Source organism: Thermobia domestica, chromosome 8 (assembly GCF_964235325.1).
Source record: "Thermobia domestica chromosome 8, izTheDome1.hap1.1, whole genome shotgun sequence".
NCBI classification, from domain to species: Eukaryota; Metazoa; Arthropoda; class Insecta; order Zygentoma; family Lepismatidae; genus Thermobia; species Thermobia domestica.
In genome coordinates, this window is record NC_137461.1 from 235,400,733 (window position 1) to 235,414,613 (window position 13,881).

At 33.9% G+C, this 13,881-nt stretch overlaps 1 protein-coding gene across 4 annotated transcripts in view; it reads right to left on the reverse strand.

The window, feature by feature from the left end:
* Ac78C (adenylyl cyclase 78C) overlaps nucleotides 1-13,881 on the reverse strand; it is a 636,268-nt gene that overhangs the window by 308,979 nt on the left and 313,408 nt on the right. The window contains exon 2 of one of the 4 annotated variants that reach the window (XM_081769541.1): nucleotides 10,331-10,393. The exons of the other annotated variants lie outside the window; for them this stretch is intronic. The gene's annotated coding sequence lies outside the window, so the exon portion shown is untranslated. The remainder of the gene's footprint in view (nucleotides 1-10,330; nucleotides 10,394-13,881) is intronic. 4 annotated transcript variants of the gene reach the window in all.

A 13,881-nucleotide genomic window follows, 5' to 3' on the forward strand; every position in this document is an offset into this window, starting at 1 on the left:
TATTTATTTTTGTTTTAGGAATTTGTCTTGGGATTCTCGTATCTCCATTCGAAAGAAACGAATTTCTTAACTAATTATGTAATTAATTCTTAGAATGAAATAGGTTGTATTATGTAATTTGTGTATAAGTGCAGAACAGATTGTGATAATAATAATCTTAGTAGTACAAATATAGCTGTTACTGTTGGAATTAGATACGTTCGTAACATTATTGCCAACTAGTTGCTGCATCGTCCCAATTTCGTGTGGTGGTGGTGAATTTCAGAACTAAAGCAAGTGAATGAAAAAGGCACAAGTCCTAAATGGCAGAAGTCCTAAAAGGCACAAGTCCTAAAAATCATATCGCGGCAGAAGTCCTAAAGTGCAGAAGTCCTAAAATTTAGGTCTAGTGCCCATATTTTTAGGACTTCTGCCTTTTAGGACTTCTGGATGTCACCCTTTAGAAGTGGTGATTTAAGTAAGGAGTGTCATCGAGAAGATGGCATGAAATGCTTTTAGACTATAAAACAGTAATGTATCATTTATATTTTAATTGAATTAATACATGCGTTTTCATTTTTTTTAAAAAAAAAAAGCCTTCTATGCCTTATGACAATCATAGATGATCATAAAACAGCGTATACCCTACGAAAATTTTAGGACGACAGCACTGGAAACCTTACATCTTCATTAAAACAATAATTTGATAAGAAATAAGCACATGTTAATAATAAACATAATAATTTTGATATAGTTCTGACAATACAAAGACCGTAGGAAACATACGAGGACGAATGTCCTTATTTTGCTCATGTCTGATACAATTACCATCATCTCAAATTAAATATATATCTAGTACAGAATAAAGAGTATTTTTTAACTGAACTCTCAAAGCTAATTTGAGTAGTATTTGAACTAAATACTTGAATTAAAAGTACGATTTCGAAACGTATTCAGCTGGATATCTTCGATATTTATCACAGAGTATATCTTATCATTTTTTTATAAATATTTATTGTTATTGTAATGTTTAAAAAAAGAAACAGAAATAAGTTTATTTTATATAATTTCCCGATACACAAAATCATGTGGTACCCCCTGACATAGGGTAACTCTTATTATCAGAGTTACAACAAAATGTAAGAGGGAAAACCGTCGGCAAATATGATGTTTTCAATCAAAAGTGAAGGATTTTTTTATATCGGACGAGCCGTTTGGGCTCTACACTCTTTATGCGCCCAATGTTGAAAATGCAACGTTACCATTTACCTGGATCCACAACATAAAGTGTAAAAGACAAAATTCCTTCACTTTAGATTGAAAACATCATATTTGGAGACGGTTTTCTTTCTTACATTTTGCTGTAGCTTTGATAATAACAGTTACAATATGCCGGGGGACTTTTGAGACACCCTGTATTATATTGGAACTTGGCAACAAAGCAAGGATGAATGCACTTCTTTTGTACGCCAGTTGTGCTTAGCACTTTGTATGTGCCTAAGTCTACAGTTTTATGACAGATTAAAAGCAATTTTCATATACCTTAACTTCCAAGTGCTACTGACAAGGAATCTGAAAGTTAAAAAAGTATTTCGGTCCTGATGGTTTAATCATAATGTATCACGTCTGTATCAATTGACAAAATACACGAAAAAAAATGTTTAAAGAAACCACTTGGAAGCTTGAAATCTATCGCCTTAAGTCGTCAAAGTCGTCAAGTTTGCTTGTTTATACAAGGGGGAAGGGAAGATTTATATTATATATATATATATATATATATATATATATATATATATATATATATATATATATATATATATATATATTTAAGTTTCTGAAGAGAAAAGGGGTGAACTACTACTATGCGATTTTCTAACATGCTTTCCCGTCAACATGACTTTCCTCTTACGAGAACGAAAACTTGGAAAATATCCAAGAAAACATCCCCCTTTCGCCTTCTCTTCCGTCACATCCGCTCGCACTGAGAAAAAAAAGCATGATGCACAACCCCCTACAACTTTAGCTTCCTTTCTCTCGTGTCTCTTACCAAGTGGATTACTCTATAGGAAGCCTCGGATACGACAACTCTAAAAGACATCACATGGAAACAAATGAAAGACGTGGAAACAATTTCTTTGTTTACAGACTGTCTCATTGTTGCCCAACCCTTGAAATAAGAAGTAAGTCAGTCGGGACAATCGAGCCCCTTTTGAAGTGCTTTATACAGTGAAAAGTCTATATTTTTGACTAAAGGGACCTAGGACTGGTGATGATTTCTGAGGGCATGTTTCTGATCACTCTCAATACTGATTGCTAGAACTGTTGCACAATTCATTTCATCCCCCTTTAGGATTAGGACATCTGCTCTCCCCGTGAAATCTGAAATTATAGTTGTCCAGTAGAGTGGAGCGAAAAAATAAGATTCTAATAGAGCTCAAAGTTGCGTGTTTGCGTGCTAATCAATGAAAAAAAAATAATGAAAAAATCACACTTTGGGTCTTCAGTATTCGCAAAGGGTCTAAAGTTTGGAAAGAAAATGACAAAACATACCAACATTTACCTTCACGCAAGAAATATACAAATAACGTTTTCTCATTTCTATAGCGTTTAAGTATTTTATTTCAGTTGTGTGAGGTCATGTTTGTGAATAATTCGCTAATATGAGTGATTTTATACACTTTATTTTCATAATGATTTTGCAGCTCTTCGCCCATTTCTCATTTTTTTTTTTTCATAATGAAATGTCCCAGAACTTACCACGAGGAGGTGGTTGCAATTCGAGTTCCACCTACACCCTAACCAACCATCCTACCAATTAGGATGTGTTAAATTATGTTGATTTAAAGGACGTTGTCCTTAATTCAGATTTTTGAAAATCAAAGTTTGATATTGTGAGTCTTGAAAACAAAGTTGCTCTCATGTAGCAATCTCTGTTTTTTTGTCCGCCAACTTCTCCTGCAGAGTCTGTGACAAGTTTGACACATCTTTCAACTTCCTCAGTATGGCAAGGAACATTTAAGAAGTCAAACTCACGAGAAGATTTGTCATGCATAAATAATAAGATGGAGATAGGAGTGACAGCTCACATTTTCTCCAATCTATCACCGCACTGTAGTCTGTGGCATGAAAATTTATTGCAGGTGCCATGAAAGTTCTAAGAGATTTCTCCTTCGAATCTTGATTTCTTGCCTCTAGCACTCTCCTGAACCCAACTCTTGAACGTGTTCTCTCTCATCCATTGTCATAGCCAACAATATCTTTTCTGGATGACAGAGAAACGCGTTTCTCTCAATCACAGGATCGATAATTCTTATAATGTTGTGTGAGAAATGTCTCGTTCTTTGAACTATCCTCAAAATATGTTTAGGTCCATATTTTACTAACTGATATCTCTTTATGTCGAACCACACAGAGGCATATGTTTTTATAATGTAGAGACACTTTGAGTTTGCTTGTAGGAGTTGTTTGAGAAACATACAACCGTACGAGTGACTGAGAGGTCCAAAATCTCTTATAGCCACACTGCCCTGTCTGAATTGCTCTGTTACAGCTTTTATGGCAGCTTCAATAAAGTTTGATGCCACAGACTCAGTGAGCTGACAGATTGGAGAAAATGTAAGCTGCCGCCCCCTCCAGTGCTCGAAAGCTTAACAAAAGGAACTTATCTTATCACTTATGCATGACAACTCTGCACATAAGTTTGACTTCTTAAATTTTCCATGCCATACTTAGGACATTGAAAGATGTGTCAAACTTGTCACAGAGTCTGCAGGAAAAGTGTGCGAACAAGAAAACAAGGATATCTACATAAAAGCAAATTTGCTCTCGAGACTCACAACGCCAAAATTTGATTTAAAAAATCTGAATTTTAAGACAACGTCCTTGACTAACTTAACATAATTTAGCACACCCTAATTGGTAGGATGGTTGGTTGGGGTGTGGGTAGAACTAGAATTGCAGCCACCTCTACATGGTGAGTTCTAGGCCATTTCATGAAGAAAGAAGGTCTAGAAATGGCGAAGAGCTGCAAAATCATTATCAAAATAAAATGTATAAAATCACTGCATTAACAAACTGTTAACAAACATGACCTCACACAAGTAAAATAAAGTAGTTAGATGCTATAGAAATGAAAACAAAAAGTAATCTGTGCATTTCTTGCATCAAGGTAAATTTTGGTGGGTTTTTTTTTTTTTTTTTTTTTTTTTTTTTTTAACTTAGGCCCTTTGCGCGAACTGAAGATTTAAAGTGTGATATTTTTCGTTATTCTTCCATTGATTAGCACGACAATACACAACTGTTGAGCTCTATTAGAATTCGATACTCGGAAATCTGATTTTTTCGCTTCACCCTAACGTCCGGGGCTATTCAGGTTGATCAAATGTACGCGTGAAATGCAGGGTTGACAATCCAGGAATTATCCATTTAAAAAAACATCCTGATATATCTTCATCCCGAAAAAAGAAAAACACTTTTAAATTTCTTCAGTAGTTTAGTTCTGTCTTGCAACAACCTATCTACTTGGCACAGCAATCGCAAAATAAAAATAAAAAAAAGTCTTATCCGGACAAACTCTGAACGAAACACTTCAGTTTAACATATATTAAACTAAAATATGAATTTTCAAGCGTTTTCTATTATAAATTATGTTATTCGTTTAAATAAAATGTTGGTTGATTTAAGCGTTTTAATGAATTATTTCTCGAAACTGTAAATTTTGAATGAAGAACTTTACGTCATTATATTCTCTTGTGGAAACATTGCCCTCAGAGTTGAACATTTGTAATTTTAACTGCATAAGCTTATCCTTTAGTATAAGATATAGGAACGCACTGCATAATTAAAATACTCATATATATATATATATATATATATATATATATATATATATATATATATATATATATATATATATATATATATATATATATATATATATGACAGAAAGGGAATTGTAGTGAAGCAATGTTGTAATAACTGCACATAACTGATCCGACTTTGACGTTTGAAAGTACAGAAGAATGCAAAACTAGAGGGACTCAAAATTGAAACCGCAAGTAGTAAATGTATTACTTTAGATTTCAATAGAGATACATGGTCGTAGATGGAACTTCTTCTTGAAACACTTAGAGAATGGTAGCAAAAGTAATTTCTTGCTATCTAAGTACTCGCATTTTTGTGAAACCGGAAGTTGTAGCAGAATTTAACTGCTTCCAGTTTTCGATAGAAAGTCAAGCGCTGAGATAGAATACTTTTGTGGGGATCCATATCAAAAACCATTTCTCGATATTAATAGAAAGATAAGAGCTAACATAAAATATTTTTTCGGGGATCCTGGATGCAGATCAAAATCCATTTCTCAATATCAATAGAAGAATAAGATCTGAGATACTAAAATATTATTGTGGGGATCCTGAATCCACATAAAAAATTCTTGCTACGAATATTGAAACCGGAAGTAATACTAAATCTTCTATTTCCTGTTTCAGCATAAAAATAAGGGCGGAGGCAGAACCCATTCTTGCTACGCTGAACCAAAGAAGTGTTCTTCGTCATCTAAAAAATGAAATGAAATCTTTGAGTTTTACGTCCCACGATTATGCCAGTTATGTTAAAGGAGGCGGTGATTATAAGAAATGAATGAAATGGTGGAATGAAGAAAGTGGGAGGAAACGGGAGAACCCCAAGAAAACCCACGAACATGGTGTTTGTCCACCACAAAGTCCACACGACGTGAGCTGAAATCGAACCAGGGACCCCAAGCACTGGAGGTGAACGCAACCTCGTCATCTATTAGTGTTTTTCTTCTATGGGGTGGCGTGTTGAAACCGGAAATCATAGTAGTTCTATAGCTCCGAATAACGGAGGGGACGAAATCTATTCTTAGGGCACCAAATCTGTGTTAGAAAACCTCTTTTTTTTTCGTTTTAGCTCTGATAACTGTATACGAACAGATAGACAGACAGACATGGTCGTGCTGCAAGACTTCTTATCCTTGTTCGGAAATCTAAAATAAACGCATTTAATTTAGTTTTTAAAACATTATTCACACCATTTCCGTTTAGTAAATATGACGTCATATGATTTTATTAATAGCATTTTAATGTTATTCCGAGATCATCCTATGTATGAAAATACGCGAAAAAACATAAAAAGCAGAAAAAGAAGACAAACTATGATGAAAACAGTCTCTGCACGTAATAAGCCTTAATTAGTTCGAAGGACTCGTTAATTGGCATAGCGGCTGAGATTTTAATGATGGGCAGAGACATCTCTCTAGGTTCAAAATACCGTCTAAAACGTCATCGTCCCTTATTCCGTACTCCGTCCGAGTCTCTCAACAACTTCAATCTTCGTTTTGTGATATACTAATTAGCAACAGAGTCATTGAAAAAGAACGGCAAGAAAAAACATATTTAAATCAAGGACAGGAATATAACAAGCGGAAAGCCATTGTACCAACCGAGCATTGGCACTTAGATGTTGAATGTTAAAAGAATATAAATGCATATTTCATTTACTGAATATACGCTTTAGAAATTACATATACATATATACATACACACGCGCGCGTGCGTTGTGTATTTTGTGTATTGTGAAGCATGATCAAGTGCAGTAAGTATTATTTTATCCCGGATAAATTTCCATTCCAAGAGGACTATAGATTTTACAGCTTCGCTTGGAACTGTGTCTGTAATACACAAACAATTAAGCAAGTACTCATAATCCTACAATATTATCAACGCATAAAGGGGTAGATGTTGAAAAACGAGACACACATCAACTGATATCTCTCACCAAACTCAAAAAAAAAAAAAAAAAAAAACTTGAGGCTCATGTATAGTTTGAGCAAATTGGCAAAACCTTCTTGTTAACATGTGCTATATTCATGCTACATTCAAAAACTAAGCCACCTTTTAAAGTGAAATAGCTACTAAAATAAACCCTCAATCAACCCTTTCATCATGACTCTGCCAAGAGAGCAGCACACAATGTGATTAATAAATTATAATAAAAAAAGAAATTTTAATGGTCCAAGACTGGAACCTTGTGGTATGCCAGAATAAACATATTATAGTGTACTTAACCCACAAGATTATGTAAGAAGAATATAAGCAATGCACATTCTTTAAACACAATATTTCCTCGTTTATGTTCAAGTTGTTAACGATGTGCATTCTGTGAGTGTAACCCTGAGTTCAATTCTTAGTTGGGATGTTTGCTTCGGACAGGAACTCTAGTGATTTCAGTTTAGCGTCCCTTTCAGCAACGAGGACATATGAGTACATGGATCTACAGCTTAACGGTGGATCCGAACCACATGAGCTTCCGCCAGGAATCGAACCTGGATCTCCCACGCCAAAGACGAACTCGAGTGAGTAGTGTCTTGCAGATCACTTTGTGTAGTAATGCCCCATCTCATGAAGCCTGGAAGCTGAAATTGAGTGTTAAACTTCAATCGTAAATAAGATTTACTACTGCTTTTCGCTACGCCGCAAAAAGTGTCCTGTATCAGATAAAACGTCCAGTGCTTATAGACCTAAATCAGAAACGGCTGAGAATAGAGAGATGAAACAAAAACTGAGATAGAAACGATGATAAAGCATATCAAGTGGTGTTGTTGTGGTGACCCTCAGGAAACTCCGTGAAGGGGGCCCAGGTGTCAACTTCAAAACTGATACAGGACTTTTTGCGGCCATTTTGAAAACGGTGCCCCAAATCGAAAATTGTTTCCTACAAAAGTTGTTTCGTATTTCAAGGACTATTGAATGAGGTATGATTCAATACATGTTCCCATTTGAAAATTTGAAGTTGGCCCCTGGGCCCCCTTGAATGAGGGCCTTGTGGGTCACCACGACAACACCATGTGATGCGCCCTATGACATTTTCCTATCTCAGTTTTTGTTTCACCTTTTTATTCTCAGCCATTTCGGATTTATAAGCACTGGACGTTTTATCTGATATAGAACTCACTTTTTGCGGCCATTTAAAAACGGTGGGCCAAATCGAAAATTGTTTCCTACAAAAGTTGTTTCGTTTTCCAAGTACTATTGAATGAGGTATGATTCAATACATGTTCCTATTTGAAAGTTTGAAGTTGGCCCCTGGGCCCCCTTGAAGGAGGGCCCTGTGGGTCACCACAACAACACCATGTGATGCGACCTATGACATTTTTCTATCTCAGTTTTTGTTTCATCTTTTTATTCTCAACCGTTTCGGATTTATAAGCACTGGACGTTTTATCTGAAACACCCTGTATATATATATAATATATATATATATATATATATATATATATATATATATATATATATATATATATATATATATATATTTATTTATTTATTTATTTTCATCCTGTCTGTTCATGTATCCGCCCAAAAAATACAAACATGTTTGTCCGTCTATCCAATAAACAAGAAAAAGATGCAAGAAGTTGTTGACGGATTACTGTAAGCTTTTTCCCAGGATGTAGAGGGGGGAGTTTGGAATAGAGTTCGTTTATAGAAGTGATCAATTCATCTGAAACGGAAGAATTTAACCCTTGCCAGTTTTAACGTTGACCGCTATAGAGTAAAAAACGGTAATAGATAGCGAGAAGCAGGTTTCTATAATCAATTGTGCGTCCCAAGAATATATTCTATCTTCACTGTAATCTCTGTATACTTAAACCGGAAGTGGTAGAAATCTACTACTACTTATGAACTTCAATATTAATTGAGAAAATATTACGCCATACAAACTAAACATGGTATTCACGTAACATTACTTCTTGCTTGCAATGCGTTTTAAATTTATCAAGAGAGTATTACAATTATGTGATCTAAAAAATAAACAATATTCAGAAAATTGTAATAATGGCCTAATATTATTTTTAATAAAATATTTTTAGTAGTGGTTTCTTCCATGCCCAGTAAAATATCAAAAATGGAGATATGTCACTCTGTTTCTCAGCCATCTGAAAACATTATTATTATTATTATTATTATTATTATTTTCAAGCAATGATAAAAAGGAAGTAAGTCGTTTTCATTATCTGTTCTTTTGTTTTAATTAACTGAACATTATCCAACCCCAGCTAATACAAGATTAACGCCTTTTCTTTGGTAAAGTTGCAATAATATTTTTTTTTCAAAAAGCTAGCTCTGACTATGTAGTTAGCATATGTTCTTTGGTGCTAAAGATTCTGGTTCGATCCCCAACGAGAGCTCTAATTGTTAAGATTTGACATTAAGCTATAGGTCCACGTCTTATATAGCCTCGGTTCTGAAAAGGACAATAAAGTCATATCCAACAATCATACCATTTTTCAGCTTAACACACACAGACGGTTAATATAAAGAATAGATACCATATATCTACGACAAAAAAACTTAAGAAGCAAATGTAAATTTATCTAAATTAATAAACGAAAAGGTAAGAACTAAACAAATTTACAAAAAGATGCAGAAAGTACTTGAATAATACTGGTTTAATAATAATTTCTTTTATTTTTATCTATTTTTTAATTTCTGAATTTTTATTTATTTATATACTATTTTTAAGTTTAAGGAGGAAACTAAGGGGAAAGTTTAACTTATGTTACTTGAATTAATTATTACCATGACAACGTATATAATTAATTATCACGATACAGTGGAATTATAAATGTTTTTGGATAACTGAGATTCGAGTTGAATAATTAGTAAGATTAACTACGTGCGGAAATCAAATAAAGGTCAAACTAATTATAGTTAAATAGAAATGGAGCTAATTTTACTCCGAATCAGTCTGAATAAATTAGCTATAAAATGAAAGCCACAGTTCAGTAACGATATAAAAATGACAAGTAATTCCATCTGGCAGATAACTTGAAAACTAAGAAAGCCTAGGTCATGACGTGAACTATAATAATACAACTAATAAACACTGAACTTCTGTTATAGGCTACGAAGAACTATCTTTTTCTTTCTAGACCGAAGTTTGAATTCTCTTAAGTTGCTGCCTATCTGCTTCATAATTTTGAAGTAATACCGACACTTATGTGCCCCATCAGGAGTAGAACTGGGAACAACGCACATGAATGGACAGGTGTTAATTCTAATTACATCGGTACGTACATATTTTGCCCATATACCATCTTCAAATGACGTATAGATTGTCGTGGACCTGTTATGGTGCGGTCAATCGAACCATATGCTTTACACACGCAACCAACCATGCAGTGGTGTGGAGTGTGTTGCCTATCCATCTAGGCGTGTAACAAAGTAAAAGTTGACAGTGAAATAAAATTATAATAATATTATTATTATTAGAATGGTAAAAAAAAAAAAATGCTTTTTAAAAAAATATATCCTTTAACCATCCTTACGTTATTCGTAGCTCATTCCGTTTGGCGTAGTGTTCCTCAAGGTAGTGCACTAGAACCACTCACCTGTACATGGGTGATTCTGAAATTAAGGGGAATTTTCAGTCCCTGTGATTTTTCAGCCTCCATATATACAATATTAAAGTGACAAAGTTACTATTAAATATAAAATTATCCCTACTTTGTGTTCCCAGACTTTATTTTAACATTTATTTTATTTTTCTTTTTTTAAAAATGCGGAAAATATGTGAAATGTAACCTCCGTGGAATGTCCCCACCAACATTTTTCAACATTAATAGAAGAGAAAAATATGTTTCTACTAGAAATTTCGTGAAATATGCGGATAATTTACTACTGTAAGACATAAATAATGAAACTACTTAGCAAGAAATTAAATTTTAAGGTCATTTTCATGGTTTATTTAAAGCGAAAATATTGTCCCTGGGTTGTGAGGTAACCTCCATGGAGTAATTTTAAAATTACCGGAAATTCTACCAGGAAGCAGCACTGTCCAGTCTCTAAATCTGAAAGTGAAGCTCACAGCAGCCATTTTATGATTGATATGTTGATAAGTGTGTATGCAGTATCGTGTTCGTGAAAAATCGTCACATTTTGCGGAAAATAGGTGCGTACTCTTTGATCTTGTAACCTCCATGTATTTGATAATTTTATTATTTAAAATGTTGACATTGTTTTTTCAACTGATTGTTGTTAAAATTACAGTTTTCCTTCTAAAAACGAAGTCGTTGAATATATAGTCTTCTAACTTTGAATATCAGGCTGTCTGAAGTGCAATTTTGTAACCTCCATGGAAGTAACCTCCATGGTTTGTATGAAGCATGGAGGTTCCACATGATCCATGAAGGTTACAATAATGAGAAGTTCATGATATTATTATATAAAAAGTAGTTGCATTTAAGTTACTATGTAACTTCTTATTAAAATGCTACCTATTAGAGCTACCCGGAGGAAAACATTCCAAAAATTCCATCATATGTTTGCTAAATATGCCACTATAATATAAATTAGATGTTGTCTTCATATGATTAGGTTGATGAATATTGAATTAAATGTGAACGTGAAAAATAAAATGAAATGAAATCTTTGAGTTTAGCGTCCCACGGTTATGCCGGTTAGGCTAAAGGAGACGGTGATCATGAGAAATGAACGAAATGGTGGAATGAAAAAAGTGGGAGGAAACGGGAGAAAATGTGAACGTGAGAAAAATTTGGAAATGTAACATCGTTACCGTTTGTTGTTGCTTATCTCTTTGCACAAAAACACTAAATGTTTGAATTTTGGTGTTAGGATGTGCACTTTATAGAGTCCAAGCTAAAAAAAAGTATATTGCTGAATACATCTAGATTATTAAAATTATTGATTTACTTTTTTATGTTATAGAGAGAATGGCACCAAGAAAAAAGAATATTAGTGAAAAAGAAACAATGAAATTAAGTAAAAACGTTAATTGTAAAAAGAAAAAGCCAAGTAAGATATCAGAAATAGAAAAGAAAAGAAAAATGAAGAGAGAATCAGAAAGACGAAGAAGAGAAAGAATAAAAGCAGATCCTGCATTATACGAAGAATTCAAAAGAAAAGAAAGAGAGAGATACAAAGCCAGAACTGCAAGCGGAAAGATTAAAAAAGTAGCAGACATGAGTGAACGAGAGAAAAGAGCCCAGAGAAAAAGAATACGTGAAAAGTTAGAAGGTATAGAGAAAAGAAGAAAAGGGAAGAAGGAGTGAATAAAATGCTTGAAGAGGCAACTCCACCTGACAGTGATAATGGTGGTAACAATCGAAACGTCGAAAGAAATGATATTGTTGTGCCTAATTTTGACCGGGCAGAAACCAGCCGAAAGGAAAGTGGTAAGAAAGTTGCAAAACGAAATAAAACTAAGTGTTACAGGAAAATAAAAGAACTTGAGGAGAAATTAGAGGAAAGTAGAAGACGAGCTGAAAGATATAAAAAGAAATATTCTCGTTTGAAAGAACGTTTAGGAAATAAAAATACCCCGAGAAGCAAAGTAAGAAAGTTTCTCAGAGGAGAATATGTTTCCCCAAAAGTTAGGAAAAGCTTAGAATTTGCCGCTGTTTTGACATCTCAAATTAAGGAAAACTATGAACGTAACAAACATTCCCGAAAATCTCTAAAAGCATTTTCCTTAGTACTATCGGGAAAAATTATAAAAAAGTACAGAAGCGTGAAGAAAATGAAATACTTAGTACAATCATATTTTAAAAGATTACAGCATATTACTGATGGAGAAAATATCATTGAGGCGTTAAAAGTAAAAGGAGTGTATAGGACAAAAAATCAGATAAGAATTAAATCAGATGTAATCAACTTCTTTCAACAAGATGATGTTAGCAGACTACAACCTGGTAAAAACGATTGCATTACAAGACATAAGGTGAAAAAGCAACAAAGAGTACTTATGGGAAATTTGAAAAGCCTACATAAAAAGTTTGAGGTAGAATTTGGATATAATGTGCCGTATTCAACTTTCTATTCTTATCGGCCCTTTTGGGTTTTACTAGCAAATCCTAAATACAGGAAAACTTGTTTATGTGAAAAACATGAGAATTTTGAGTTTCTGTTTAAGAAGTTGAAGTATTTGAAAGTTATTGACTTTACAGACAGTGATGAACTAATAAAATCACTGTGTTGCAAAGTAAAAGATGGGGAGAAAACAAAGGAAGTTTGTCTTGAGAGAATGTGTATGAAATGTAAGGATAAACAAGTAAAAATTAATGAATTCCAAGACACAGAAGTTGAGATATGCCAATGGGTTAGAAAAAAAGAACGTATAATGATAAACGGAAAAGAAAGACTTTTGACGAAAGTTGTGAAAGAGACAAGCAAACTATTTCTTAAAGATGTCGTCGAAATGCTTATAAATGTTATACCAGTATTTATGAAACATGTAACCAATATAGTGCATCAGTATAAGGCTATTTTTGATTTGAAAAAAGGGTTGAAGGATAATGATGTTCTTATCCACATTGATTTTAGTGAGAACTACGAATGTAAATATTCTCATGAAATTCAAAGCGTGCACTTTGGGGCATCCCACCAACAGATCACTATGCATGCAGGTGTTGCTTACTTAAGAGTTAAGGATTTAGATCTGAAAACCGTATCATTCTGTTCATTGTCTGCAAATCTTAGACATGATGCCTGCGCTATTGCAGCTCACATTGAAAAATCTTTAACTCATATAACGCTCAACTATCTAAGCAAAATTGAAAATTTACATTTTTTAAGTGACAGCCCAAGCACACAATATAGAAACAAAAATATGTTCTTCTTGATACAACATTACTTGAGCAAATTTTGCGAGAGAAATCTTACATGGAATTACTTAGAGTGTGGCCATGGGAAGGGTGCACCAGATGGAGTCGGTGGCACTCTAAAGAGAACAGCAGATCGGATCGTAGCTGAAGGTCAAGATTTGGCTAGCTTCGAGAGCCTATTTAATGCCTTACAGAAAGAAACAAACATAGAACTTTTTCCTGTTAAGACTAATGACATTGAAAAAATTGACAAGCTA